The sequence below is a fragment of the Phasianus colchicus genome, chromosome 2, assembly GCF_987193195.1.
Source record: "Phasianus colchicus chromosome 2, bPhaCol1.hap1.1, whole genome shotgun sequence".
Taxonomy (NCBI): domain Eukaryota; kingdom Metazoa; phylum Chordata; class Aves; order Galliformes; family Phasianidae; genus Phasianus; species Phasianus colchicus.
The window spans coordinates 4,371,166-4,385,771 of record NC_143437.1 but is presented as its reverse complement, the minus strand read 5'-3'; the positions used below and the strand labels follow the sequence as shown (position 1 = coordinate 4,385,771).

Here is a 14,606-nt window from a genome sequence, read left to right as displayed (position 1 = left end):
GAAAATTAAATTTCTTTTAGGCATCACATTCTTTTTTTTCTAATCTACACAAAACAAAATAGTGAGTTAATCACAGAATGCCTTGGGTTGGAATGGACCTCAAAGCCCTCCCAGCCCCAACCCCTGCCATGGGCTGGCTGCCCCCCACCAGCCCAGGTTGCCCAGGGCCCATCCAACCTGGCCTTGGGCACCTCCAGGGATGGGGCACCCACAGTCTGCTTTATGTTTCCCATGCTCAGAAACATTTTAAGGAAAAGAACTTTCCATCAGTTGAAGATGGTGTGGCTACACCAAGCACGGCTGCTGAGCATCCTCTTCAAAAGGACAGGAATAGAGACAAGACTACATCAGCCATAGAAGAGTCGACTGCTAAAGAATCTGGGATATTCCTCACGAGAAATGCTGTAGCCTACAGACTGCCACGAGGTTCCCACCACAAGAGTCCCATTAGATCCTGGTCCACCACAAAATGACACCTTCTCAAGGTGATAAGAAAACCTGGTCAGTCCCTGCAGGCACCTCTGTCCCTACTGCTGTGCTGAAACTGCAGGGAGGACATGTCCTGAAGCTTGGTGCATGTGTTAACCTTCACCTTGCACGTACCGTTCACCCTGGGGTGGAAAGAAAAGACATTTAATTCTCTAAGGACCTCTAAGATGGATGTAGCTACAGATGCCAATGCCTCCTGCAGAACTTGGGTGGAAGAGGAACGGTCCTAAGGGGCACAGAGCACTGTGGCCAGATAATTGATCTGATCAGCTGCTGTTTCTCTAGCCATAGCATAGCTCTGGTCGTATCCTGGTATAGCACCATTTTTTTCTCTGGAGCTGCAATATTTCTGTCTTGTACACAGTTTGCTCTAAAAGTAATGCCTCCTATTTATTTCCACGGAAACTACAAGAGGTACAAAGAGCACAATGACACTGTTTGATAAAGCAAATTCTCAGCTACAGATTCCAATGCAGTCAGCACCATTAGCTGTGCACGTTCACCAGCAATGAACAAGAGCCTGCAGGCTGCACTCCTACACATCTGCACCAGTGGAGGTGACTGCTGTCACTGTTGCCACTGCCGAAATTTATCACCCATCCTTCACATCCAATGGCTGGTTTCCATCAGTGTTCAGCAAGCACTAAGGAATGTCAGCGGTGCCATTTTTCTGCATGGAGGAATTCAGCTCCACCCTTTGCTTCATCTGCACTTCCATGTCAGATGCCTTTGTGTAGGAGTGCCCCTCTGCTGCCATCTGTCACACAGCAACAAAATTCAATGGGATATTGGTAGGAAGGTTCAGCCTCTACTGCCATCCCACCAACATCCACCTCTGACACTGTGGGCCAACATAACAACATAGGAAGCACTGCTTTCAGAGCAGCCCTCGTATGTCTTGGAAAGAACGAGGACAATGTGAGTGATAGAACACGTGTTCTGTGCACCCTCCTGACACAGGAGGCCAAATATTCTTGGGAAAAAAAGGAAGATGTACTTAGAAAATGGAGACAGCTTATCAGAGGGGCTTGAGTAACCTCCCAAATGTTACCGCCTGCCTCCTTAGTGTTATTGCAGCTGTGCCATTTAGTATTTGCATTTATACAGCGCTCCATGATGCAACAATTTCACAGCACAGAAGCAGGCCACCCAGGTTATGTTCCCATTGAAATTGCTTTGGCATGAAAAATCCACCTTGCCTTTCAAAAGCTATTAGCGCTCAGGTGTTCAGTCAGCTGCTTGCAATGTATTCTGTGGCCATCTTCCATAACATTTCGGATAATTACAGGTTGTGTCATTAATTAAGGAAGTAAATGAGCTCTTGGTTTATGCACCTAGCAAAGCCATAGATTTACATAGGCAATCGTATTTGAAGAAAACAGCCAACCTTTGAAAGAATGCTCTCTGCTGTTCAAGATAGCACCTTAGCAAGTTAATTATCCGCAGTGCCACCACTCGTTATCTGGTAATTCAGGAGTTCCATTACATGGAATCATAGAATCATTAGAGTTGGAAGAGACCCTTAAAGGCCATCTGGTCCAACACCCCGCACTGAGCAGGGACACCTACAGCTCCATCAGTGCTCAGAGCCCCATCCAGCCCGACCTTGGCTGTCTCCATCCTTGGCATCTGTCTCTCCTGCTGTCGGATGTGCAGGATTTGCCCTGTCCACATGCAGCACAGCACCCTGGCTGCAGCAGGAGGAAGCCTCTCTGGTTCCTGGAGCCCTTCACAGGAAGAAGACTGATTCTCCAAGACCCAAGGACAGGATGGGGTGGCACTGACCTCCTTCATTTGTTTCACCACAGCCTTTCTGCTTCTCTGGCTGCACCTGGTTGATGGCTCAGACACAGCAGCATTTGGTAGTCGGTACTCCAACAACAGTGATCTGGTGGGAGGTGACCCTGCCTATAGCAGGGGGTTGGAACCAGATGACCTTAAATGTCCCTTCCAACCCAAACCATTCCATGATTCCATGATTTTATGAATACGAGAGAAGAAAACAAGTTGTCTCCCACAGATTACCTCATCCTTCCTCCTTCCCCGAGAAATCATTTTAAACACAAAGGTGAAGCCAAATAAATAATTCTGTTTTACTAATCTGCTCATATACTCTTCCCAACATTAACATTTGAAGTTATATTAACAGCACTTCCCACTGTTTGCTTTGAATAAATAAACCTACATATGTGCCCATAGCATTGCTAATTACTGTCTTTGACAAAGGCTTACTAATGCAAAATCAACAATGCTCCACCATTTCCCAGAAATAACTGCCCTGTAATTTAGTATTACGTCCTTGGTCTTTCAATGAACGTTTTATCAGACCTTTAGAAAGCACAGATGCAAACATTTTTGACTTGATATTTTTTAGAGCTCGCCACCATCACAAGCTGTACTACATTACTCATCAGCTTAACAGGACTGATGAAGGGATCTTGGCTACAGCAGCATCAACTGAATCGGAGAAATAAACAAATCAGTGCACCTCAAACAAAAACATCCTCCAGTGACTGACTAAACTGCATATGCCAAACTGAGATGGGGGTAATCCGTCAACCTAAATTCCATCCTCTGCGTGTTCATTGGTGTAGCTTTCCTTCTTTTGTACCTCCAGGTGACCCCACCACTCCCTGGGCAGCTGTGCCACTGCCTCACTGCTCTTTGGGAGAAGGAATTGTTCCTAACAGCCAACCTGACCCTCCCCTGGCACAACGTGAGGTCATCCCCTCTGCAACGTCTCTGAAACTCATCCAGGTAAGAACATTTGCATCCATATAAAAGTGTGTGTCTATTGTTAGCCAACCTGAGTAACCAACACCGGGAGAAGGAAGCGACACCAGATCCTGAGCTGGAAACAATGATCACAACAGCTGAGATTTTGGCACCCTGGCTTTAGGCTGCTTTATGGCTGATGGTTATTTCTGTTTCCAGAATCCACATCCTGGGTCAACTCAGAAATGTTCCATTTGTTTGGCTGAAGTTTGTCAAACTCCATGTGCCTCGAATGAAAGGTCTTAGGCTTAATAAACAAACTGGGATTTGTTTTCTCCATGTGAAACTTCTCACTCTCTGAAAGCTTCCAGCTTACTGCACCAAGCAGTTTTAACCACGGCTGTGCTTCTGAGCCACCTGAGCACAGAGCACTGCAGAGCCCAATGCTGGCTGGAGGAGGGTTTTGGTTTCAGCCAGATGATGTACATTCCCTAACTGCATAGAGCGTGTAATAATAGAAATGCCTGTAGTTGTTCTTGGGAAACCAGCAAAAGGGAACGCATCGGACCCGTGCAGAAATGGATTTTTTTCAATTAAATGTGAAATAATCATTCTCTATCACATCTCCTCCTGTTCTCTGCTTTAATTAGGTTAATTCACTCAGTGCTGGCTCTGCATTAGTGTGGGGGCCGGCACGGAGCAGGACAGCAGGGAACAGGACAGGATGATGCCAGGAGCAGGGTCATGCTGCTGGCTCTCTTGCAGACCAGTGCTGTGCATGAGCCCAAGTGAGCCAGGGAACACTCCCAGCCTGCAGCATTTGATGAGTAGAACAGGCATTTAGGGTCCCTCTTTTGTGCTCCCCAGGAACTGATAATTAACGGTGGATCTGGGGTCCCAGATGTACACATTGCCTTATGCAGCAGGACTACTGAAAAATAGGGATAACACACAGTGTGACCACAAAACCAAGGGCATAGAGACACCTGGCTCAGACAAGAGGCCAGGTACCCCCTCAAAACCAAGCTGCCAGAACACAGATCTGCTCCCAGGTTTGAGATCCAGTGAGTAATTCAGTTCTTGTCCCAGTTGATGTAGATGTTCCCTGAGCTTGGCTGGCTCTTTCTTTTTTAGAAAGAACCTACACGTCATATAGACATGGCACTTAGGGACACATTTAATGGGTATGGTGGTGGTGGGTTGACAGTTGGGTTTGATGATCCTGGAGTTCTTTTGGTACCTTTATGATTCTGTGATTCCAAAAGGACTCGCTGTGCCTGTTGCCAGCCTGTCCTGTGACAGGCACACAGAGACGTACCCAGCTATCGCTTAAACATAAAAATGCATCATCTGCTTCTTTCACCTCCCAGTTTTTCTCCACTCAGCCCTTGTGTGCGATGCTCCATCTTTTTGGAGACATCATTCAGCGAACAGCACTGTTCTGCAAACATCTGGGTAAAATCAAAACCTCCTTGAGGACTATTCTTTTTGCGCAGCAGAAGAGGCAAATTCTATTGAATGGGATCTGCCCTTAGGCAGCGTGCTAATATATGAACAAATGATAATAATAGAGTCTGTTTGGTACAAGTAGTGCTGCTTGTGACAAGGTCTGAGTGTGCTTGGAAAGCTCCTGGGATAGCCATTGTGTTGCGTGTGGATGGCTACAAAGGGGTGTGTTTGCTGTTTGCATGCACATAGAGGAGGCAGGGCGGGAGTTTGAGTTCCAGGCCTTTGAACTCTGATTTGCTATGATAAACTTCTACTTATTGCTGACCTAAGGCCAAATTTCATGATGGAGAAGTGCAAATCACAACCAGAGACGTGAGGATTACATACCTCTTCCAGCATTCAGGGATCCAGGTGCTGGGGTCTCAGCTGTGCTGGTGGAGCTCCATTGCCACCCATTGGGATGTACACGAAAGCCAGCAGAACTCCTGCATCTCTGGGAAGTCAGCCTCTATTCTGCAGGGCGAAGAAAAAGTTTGCTCTTTTACCCATTCCTATAGTGAAGGATGCAGCCCAGTAGCATCAACTTCATTATATATATATAACAAATATATATATATATATAACAAATATATATATATAAATATATAACAAATAGAATATATATATATATATATTCTAATTAAAGAGAGACCTGGACAAAGCCAAATTTCATGTGGCAAAAAAAGGAGTAAGAGCCTCTAAAAGGCAGATGTCCAACAGTCCTCCTGCAGGAGGGGGACTGTCACATCCTATCTTAATCTTGGAGTTGGAGATGATTTTAGAGCTGGCACCACGAGCTTTAGCATCCAGCCAAAAATCTTTTTGTCATTAATTAGTCACTTTGAGCATTCCTGCTATCCACAGGATTCCCACTCCCTTTTTTAGACTTTGCCAAAACATTCGTCAGGAGGAGCATCTCTGCTCGGAACAACATTGTGATACAAAAATGCCAGAAGAGTATTTATTGCCCTGCTGCAATGGCAGCTGAGTCCCTTCCCAGATCTGGTGCCGTTCCCAGCTGTGTGAAGGGGAGCTTAGCCCAGGCCCTGCTCTCCGTGCCTCTGAGCAATTGCATCTGCTAAGGAACAAAACTACTTTTTCTCCCACTGGAACTTTTGAGGCTCAGCTTCACAGTAAATTCCCCAGGGTTCGTCATGAACACAGTCAAAGGCAGTGCGTGTAGGCTGCGCCTGGCCTGCTTGTATTCACTTGCCCTAGGGAAAGCTGGGACAGAGCTGGGACTTGTCTTTGTGGAGCTCCATAGCAGAGCTGGGAATGCAGATAAACAAGTCGCTGCCGCTTATCTGTGCTGGACCACAAGCTGTCACATGTTGTAGAGTCACCCACAGGTGCGTGCTGTGGTGGGGAGGTGTGTGGCCACGCACCTTTGAAGCAAAGCTGCACGCTGCTCTTGCTGGCTCACCACAGCCCTGGATGCAAGATGTGAGCAAACAAACCAGCCCAACAAGCCAGACGGAACCCCGGGCCCACACAGCTGTTCCATGTGAAGTTCAACAGCATGTCCACAGCAGATCACATTTGACATTGGCAGCTACATCACCTGGAGCCTCACCTACATCCTGAATTTGAACTGCTAGTTCTACATTGTGATACCAGGTGTTAAAATTATAGAATGGCGTAGGTTGGAAGGGATCTTAAAGATCTTCTGGTTCCAACCCGTGCCGTGTGCTGGCTGCCCCCTACCAGCCCAGGCTGCCCAGGGCCCATCCAACCTGGCCTTGGGCACCTCCAGGGATGGGGCACCCACAGCTCTGGGCAGCAGTGCCAGGGTCCCACTGCCCTCTTAGGTGATTTAGGTTGGATGTTAGGCAGAAATTCTTCACTGTCTTTTAGTTTAAAGCCATTCCCTCCTCGTCTTATCACTATAAGACCATGTGAAAAGGCACTTCCCCTCCTGCTTATAAGCTCCATTCAAGTCCTGGAAGGCAGCAATAAGGTCTCCCCAGAGTCTTCTTTTCTCCAGTCTGAATGAGCTCACCTCCCCCAGCCTTTCTACCTAGGAAAGGTTCTCCAGCCCTCTGAGCACCTTTGTGCCATCCTCTGAACCTGCTTAACACCTCCATGTCCTTTTTGTGCTGGGGGGCCCAGGCCTGGATGCAGTACTGCAGGTAGAGCCTCATGATGGCAGAGCAGATGGGGACAATCCATTCTTTCGCCCTGCTGCCACCTCTCTTTCGATGCAGCACAAGATGCAGTTGGCCTTCTGGGCTTGTTGACCTTCTGAGTTAAAACGACACAGGTCTAAAGCTGGCTCCATCTCAGTGTGAAACAGCTGGATCAATGCAGAACAGTTATCGCCTCTCAGGCTGGTGAAAGCCACAGCATCACCTGGAGCAAGTCACAGTTAGGCTGCTTTGAAAAACATCTGACAACCAGGAACTTTGAAACCTAATGGTAAACTAATGACTTGAGCCCTTTTAAGCAGATGTTTCGCTGCGGCCTTCCAAAGGCAGCACACTGCAGCATCCGAGGTGCAAATGTTGCATGTTCTCTGGACACTAAGCCCTCCTGCGGGCTCATATTGCAAATCACTTCCAGACGTTCTCAGCATGAGAGGCTCTGCCAACCTCCAGCAATTTCAAAGCAATCTTGTGGAAATTTGCATGTAGGGAAATGGAACAGCTAAATGAAAACAAACGAACACACAAACAACAACTTGTCTGTAGTGCAATGCTTTGCCCACCTCTGTTTGGAGGTGACCAGATCAGGTGGAAGTTTTTCTCAGAGTACATCCACTAGGTCAGAATCCCACTATCTGCAGCAAGCTAATTAAAACAACAACAACCAGCAGCGAAGCAAATGATGGAAAACACGAAGAAAACAAAGCAGACTTTAACTAAAGAAACAAAGCCAAGCGCCGTGCTGTTGCGTAAGGACTGGAGAGGAGCAGGGGGCCTACCCACGTCTCTGCCCTGAGCTGGGGAAGCAGCTGATGAGCGGCCGTGCATTGGAACACAGCCCACCTCCATGGGATGAGCCCCCAGCTGTGCCCCATGGGGTGAGAACGAAGCCGTGCTCAGCCTCCTACTCCCCAGGCCTCCTCAGTGCCAGGTTTACATGAAGTTGAGAGGAAGCGTGAGGCTGGAGGAAGCTGGTGGGGTCAGGAGGAGGCAAGAGCTGGGGATGGGAGTGCTTGGGGCTAGCAAGCCTGGAGAACGGGTTTCTATTCCTAGCTCTGCTGCGTCCTTGCTCTGACCCGCACCACAGCTCCCTCCACGCTCACTGCACTTTCCTCTTCCACTTTCATGTGATCTGGTGACTGCTCGAGGCCAAGGCTGGCCTTTCTTGATGTGTTCAAGCTTGATCCTGGCTCAGAAGCACTATTGTCATGCAACAATTAATGATTACCCTTGCAACACACGCAGCACAGCTAAAGCGACAGTCCTGGTTGCTCCTTGAGTATCACTGGCACAGGAGAAATAGCCAGACTTCTACAGAAGCAAATGATTAATTATTTGAGGATGGAACAGTAGCCCAGTCTGAATGCATTCCTCAGCACAACCAATTGGCGCAAGGAGGAGATGGTGCATGCTTGTCATAGGCAACAAAATGCACAGTGAGCTGCTCAGGGGAGCTAGCTGTGTCCCAGAGAGCCCAAGCAGCATTGGGTTTTCCATCCTCTTACAGTGGGTTAGGAGAGGAAAGCAGAACCAAAGTCATCTCCTCCCCTTCTTGGAGCTTCTTTGGTGGTGGAGAGTGGTTTGGTTGTTCTGAGGTAAGGAATCAAGCTGCAATAAAATCATAGATTTGACTTAGAAAGAAATGAGTAGTTTTTTCCTAAGAGAATCAGCGGGTTCTTTTCCTTGCTTCCCGCTACTTGAACATGTCGTCAGTCACACCTTTCAAGTGCTATTCTGTACACTCAGAAGGGGTAGAAAAGACTGGAAAACAGCAAACAATCTGACAGAAGTGAACTCAAATCCTCTTGACTACAGGAACTTAGACTTTAAAGCTCACCGAATCTCATGAGATAGAACTGCGCAACTGAGCAGGTCTATGACTATTTTAACAGGGAAAAAAACCAACAAAAGCCAAGTTTCAGTTAATGCACACACACACACACACACGTTTATAGACAAACTAAACATTTGCATCTCCATCCACCTTCCTGGTGGGCAGCATGCTTAAAAGCAAAGCTATCGATTTCTAGCCAGCTAGGTATCTCATTATCATGGTTTTTCTCTTCTAAGGGGCAACACCAGAGATTTTCTGCTAGCCCCAGGAGAGGTGGGACTTTTGGAAAGCTATTAAGGATGCTTAAAGAGCTGCAGCACCTCTCCTGTGAAGAAAGGCTGAGGGAAGTGGGCTTGTTCAGCCTTGAGAAGAGAAGGCTCTGGGGAAACTTTTTACACGGTCTGATAGTGGTAGGACAAAGAGGAATGGCTTTAAACTAGAAGAGGAGTTTGAGGTTAGATGTTAGGCAGAAATTCTTCACTCAGAGGGCAGTGAGGCCCTGGCACTGCTGCCCAGAGAGCTGTGGGTGCCCCATGCCTGGCAGTGCTCAAGGCCAGGTCGGATGAAGCCCTCGCCAGCCATTCTATGATTCAATAATTAAGATACCGTACAAAGCAAGATGAGAATTAGAAATGCTTCAGCAGCCTTAGCAAGAGTGCTAAGGAGTTGGCCAGGGTGAGATAAAGGTGGTGGAATCTGGGTCATTTCGTCTCAAACTGAGATGATACAGAGGATGACTATTTTTGGGTCTGCCTAAAACCATGTTGCTGTATTTTCTGAAATAAATGATGAACACCACAGAAATCCAAACATGTCTTTTTATAGCTAATCATCCAGGCAGAAAAATCCAACAAGCAGCGAGCTGCCAACTCCAACTATTCAGAAACCACGAATCAAACCCCAAAATCCTGAGGCTAGCTTGAGCACGGTGAGACCTTCAGAATAGGAGGCCCCACAGTGCTGTACTCAGGAGGAAGGCGAAGCAACGTGGTCAGTTGCTGAATTCATTTCCTTGGCTCATGGATAGGGGCAGGGGCCAGGATAACTGTGCCCATAATTACCACTGAATCCTGCAGCTCCCTCCCATCTTTTCTGGGAGTGTGAGCATGTCAGGACGGCAGACAGATATTGGGGTTACATCTAGTACTTGGTGAAGATTGAGCCCAAGGATTGGTGTGGGTGGCAGGAGCACATCATTGCATTGCAGTCAAGCTATTAACCTGCTACCAAGCTGGAAAAAAAAAACCTGGTATTTATAATCTCATTGCAATTCAGCCCTGGAAAGGTTGCAACAAACGCAGGGGTAATCCAGAGTTCTCCAGCAAGCCACCAGAAACAAGATTACATTATTTGAATCCCCCTGTAGTATTTGGACAGCAATAAGCAATGTCCCAAGTGACCTGTCATGCACTTTCAACCTTAAATGACTTGAAATAAAAGCAGCACAAGGAACAAAACCTTTCAATTCTTTGATTCACACACCTGTGCAGACAATGTACAGACCCAAATTCCAGTCCTAACAGCATCCCTTCTGATCCCTCCCTCAGGATGCTGAGGGATCTGGGGTGACCATGCAGCACAGGCTCAGTGCATGCTTGCTTGCTGGAGTGCAAATTCCAACTCCATGCATGGGAACATGATAGAAACGTGATTGCTAGGATGTGACATGGCAGAATGGACCCAGTGCAGAAGCAGCGTGCTCACAAGTTTGCCCTATGAGTTCTGCTCATGAGCTCTATTTGTTTTTTTCTTCTGCTGCTGCTAATGGCAATGAACCATTTAACTCTGAAGAAGAGAAAGCAAATCCTTCTAAAGAGAAGAGGAAGAAGTACTGTGAGCCCACAGTTAGAGTACCTCTACTCCTTCTGTCACAAAGGTGCACCCTAATCCCCAGCATGGTGTCATGGATGCACTGATCTGCCCTGCAGCTCCACAATTTCACTTTGCTGTCCCATTTCCCAAGACTTAATGCACTTGCATATAAAGGAAAAACAAATTAGCTCAGGCTAATGCATTTTTCCATCGCCAGTAGGCATTGCTGGAAAAGTATATGGAGGAGATCAAAGCGATAGGGTCAGAAAGGAGAGCATAAATGTTTATACCCTGCGAAAAAGAACAAACTGCATTCCTACTGCTTCAGAGCACACAGAGCAGGCCAGACACGTAACCAGATCCATCTGCTACAAAGAAATCCTACTTCATAAGGTTGCTCCCAACATATTTTATAAGGTTGGTGCACTGGCCTGCGCTGCTGTTCCCCTTGTCCTATTGCTGTCAGACCACGTAAAATGTCACCCCCCCTCCTGCTTATAAGTTCCCCTCAAGTACTGGAAGGCCACAATGAGGTCTCCCCACTGCCCTCTCCTCTCCAGGCTGAACAAGCCCAGCTCCCTCAGCCTTTCTTCATGGGACAGGTGCTGCAGTCCTCTGAGCACCTGATCACAATCAAGACAGGATTTATCAGTTCTTGCTGGCATTGTGGATCCAACAGAAGATATTCAGTTGAACATCTGATAGCTTAGCTTGATACCAGGATCCAAAATAATTCTCCTCCTGGCCCAAACAGGAAGAGTCAAAAGCAGTGGCATGCATTTACTAAAGCACTGCAGCAACAGCAGAGCTGCTGAGGCACAGGATATTGTCCACGAGCTAGAGATGGGCAGGAACTGAAGGATGGAAAGAATCTGCAGTCCCACAAAGGCAGGTTTCATCTAACCATGAGCAGAAGGAAGATGGCAAACACCAAGCTGTACAAGCCTACATGTTCCATGCATGCTCCTGGCACCCAGCTGCCCTGTAGGGCTGTTCCTTTTCATGCCATACCACATACTGAGGCTTTGGGCTAGCACAGGTCTCCTGGGAAGCCTTGGCTTTCTCCATGAAGCAACAACGAGGAGAAGAACAGAGCTCCTCCAAGGTAACAAATCTGCTTCATTGCTTGCAGTTCCTTTGATGGAGCTGTTAAAGGCAGCTTTAACGTTCCACTTTTTCCACACCAGAGCATGTAGGAAATGATGTGAAGCACATTCACCTCAATAGCTGGAGCTTGGAAAAAGGATCTCAATGGGAAGCCACAGCTCAGTTCTCCAGCCCTGGGACAGCTCGGTCCTACACAAGTTGGAGTTGGACTTAATGAACTCCAGAGATCCCTTCCAATCCCTACAATTCTGTGAAGCTGTCATATCACACCCTGGGACACAACATTATGAGGAGTTCTGCTCTTTCTTGGGTGTTGCAGAGAGGAAAGCCCACTGCTTCTTGCACATGAACACAAGAGATGAGCCCAGGATCCCCCTCACCTCAAATTCACCCCTGCACAGTTTTCCAAAACCCCACATGCAAATTAAAAGGTTTTCTGCTAGAGCTTCCTACTAGCATAGTTACAAACGGGCAGGGATTTTCTATACCTACCTGGAGTCTTAGGAGAGAGGATGAGTTGGGAGCCATCCACCCTCTTGCCTCCAGTGACATGAAGGAACGTCAGGGAGCAACCTGGACAGCACAAGACATTATGGTCTTAATTTCAAAGCTGTCAAGAGATTGTCTTACCGGGGCAAAGAAATATGAATCATTAAGGTTGGGAAAGACCTCTAAGATCATACAGTCCAACCATCACCAACATGACCACTACGCCATGATTACTCACGCTATCCAGCAGATACAGGCAGAAACAGAGGAAACGAATGGGTTCACCATAATAGGTAAGCATTAACCTGCCCATTCCCAAAACTGCACCTAAAGCCCATGGGAAGGCTTGGGAACATTATTTTAAATGCCTTCTCTGCACAGGGAGATGAGAGCCGCTTCCAAAGCAACAAGTTTTCCCCAGGCCCTTTTGTTGGAAGTGGTGACTCACGGGGATGCTGATGTGAAATGAGTTCTCAAAGTATTTTTAAACCACAGCAGCGCTGGCCCAGTGAGTCACTGCCCCAGCACTGCCCATTACATTGAACGCAAAGCAGTGGGAGCCAATTTAATGGATTGCTTCCCGGGGCTGTCGCCACGGCGCTCCTCTTCCAAGCAGCACACTTCTTTCTATTGCCCTGCATCCCAGTGACAGGCTTTGTTCTCTCCTTGGTACAAAGGAACCAACACACACACATCCTTTTGACTCACGATTACCATAACCCACGCTTGATCCACCCAACCAAAGAAGTTTCAATGACACGTTTGGTTTCATACCGTTGCTCAGCAAGACAGCAAGGCTGCAGATGTGGAGCTGCAGGTACTGAGAGCTGAAGGTTGTGATTGTAAAGTGTGAAATACACGCAGAAGGGAGCAACCCACACAGACAGCATGGATATAACCTGTTTCACCAGCTCAAGGCAAGAGAGCAAAGATGTAAGTCAATAGTCAATGTCTTGAAGGAGGACTCAACAGGGACTTTCCTCTCTAAATCAGACTGGTTTTTTAAATTCATTATCACCCTAATTTGGAAACCCTAATTTTGAGAGGTATCTTTCAAACACTTAAATGAATCGTTGCAAGTTGTTTCACACCAAATTCATCGATATTTACACATCATATTAAATAAGCCTACTATTCTTCAAGCAACCCTTGGCCTGGCATCGCTTCTTATCTTACCTGTAAAATTGTACTTCCAAGAGCAGCAGGGCCCTGAGCTTCAGTATCTGAATGGAGACGCTGGCAACGTACCTACCGATGCGGGGTTTTTTACCATCATAATTATCTTCTCTTCTAGATATAGTGGTCAATGAAAACCAGCAGTACATTTTCACAGGGCTCCTACCATGATTTCTGGTTACCAAGGAGATTTCCTTGGGGATTTTTCTATTGAGAAAATAAAAATAATTCCCCAAGAAAAATAACACCCGCTGTAAATTGCTGAAGCACAAGTGTGAATTTCAATACATAATGATTTGCAGCCGCTCCATTGTCAGCCAGCACTTTCAGATGGAGTTATGGAAATATTTATTTGCATTCAGGTGCACGTCGCGTCGATGCCTGCTGGGCACCTCACACGGCACAGCCCCACGTAGGGCAGAAACCCCACCGAGAGGCATTTGCTGTAATTTTATGAGCGTGTCGATGGCGTATGCACAGCCGCTCGTTAGCACGCAGCGATGCTGGAGGTGCACAGAGACTGCCAAAAAATTATATTGGGTTGTAAATAACCTGACTTATTGCCAAATCCGTAGGCTAGCGTGCTTACTTTGCTGCAGGGCTGTACCACTGGTCCCTACTTGCCGTGCTTGTTATCTCCATCTCCCTGAGTTTTGTGCTGCCCACGACCCACAGCCTCCCTCTGGCCGTAGCCCATGGACTGTGAGTGGATGAGCACTGGCAAAATGAGAGGCTGGGAAAGCTTGAGGCTATGCAAACAGCCTCTTACTCATGGCTCCTGAATTTCAACCCTCACTGTTTATAAATAGATGGAGAAAAAAAAAAAAAAAACAATAAAACAACGATCATCCTTTTTTTTTTTTTGGCTAAATAAGGTCATTTGCAGCATTTGGGAAGAAAACCCAAAGCATTCCTTCTAACGTCAGACTATGTGAAGAGCTGAGAGAAGCATCAATCATTAATTTGCACGGTCACTTTTTGACTTGTAAAGTAACAATTCTGTTTTCACCTGCTGTTCAGGCATGGACAGAGTGCCATCCCGTGGGGACACCAGGCACTGGGCAGCCCCACATTCCCTTCTCTCCAAAGGGCCACACGTAGCTGCAGACAACAAACAGGCTGCTGCTACAAGGATGTGACTTTGTCCATGGCCTGGGATAAGGCGATGTGGATTCTGAAAGATCAAATCATGGAATCATAAAGGCTGGAAAAGAGCGCTATGATCATCAAGTCCAACCCCAACCAAACCCCACTGTGCCCACTGCCCACGTCCTTCAGTGCCACATCCCCACGGCTCTGGGACACCTCCAGGGACATTCACTTCATCAAGTTCTTGATAACTGCATATCCAGTGG

At 47.1% G+C, this 14,606-nt stretch overlaps 1 long non-coding RNA gene across 2 annotated transcripts; it reads right to left on the bottom strand.

The window, feature by feature from the left end:
• Nucleotides 1-294: 294 nt before the first annotated feature.
• On the bottom strand, nt 295-12,163 carry LOC149918825 (uncharacterized). Of its 2 annotated transcripts, none has more exons than XR_016464609.1 (3): nt 12,079-12,163; nt 5,041-5,166; nt 295-611 (listed from the first exon to the last, which is right to left on the bottom strand). It is a non-coding gene; the product is annotated as an uncharacterized LOC149918825 (long non-coding RNA). The 2 variants fall into 2 exon arrangements; XR_016464610.1 differs by lacking the exon at nt 12,079-12,163 and adding an exon at nt 6,078-6,260.
• Nucleotides 12,164-14,606: the final 2,443 nt, after the last annotated feature.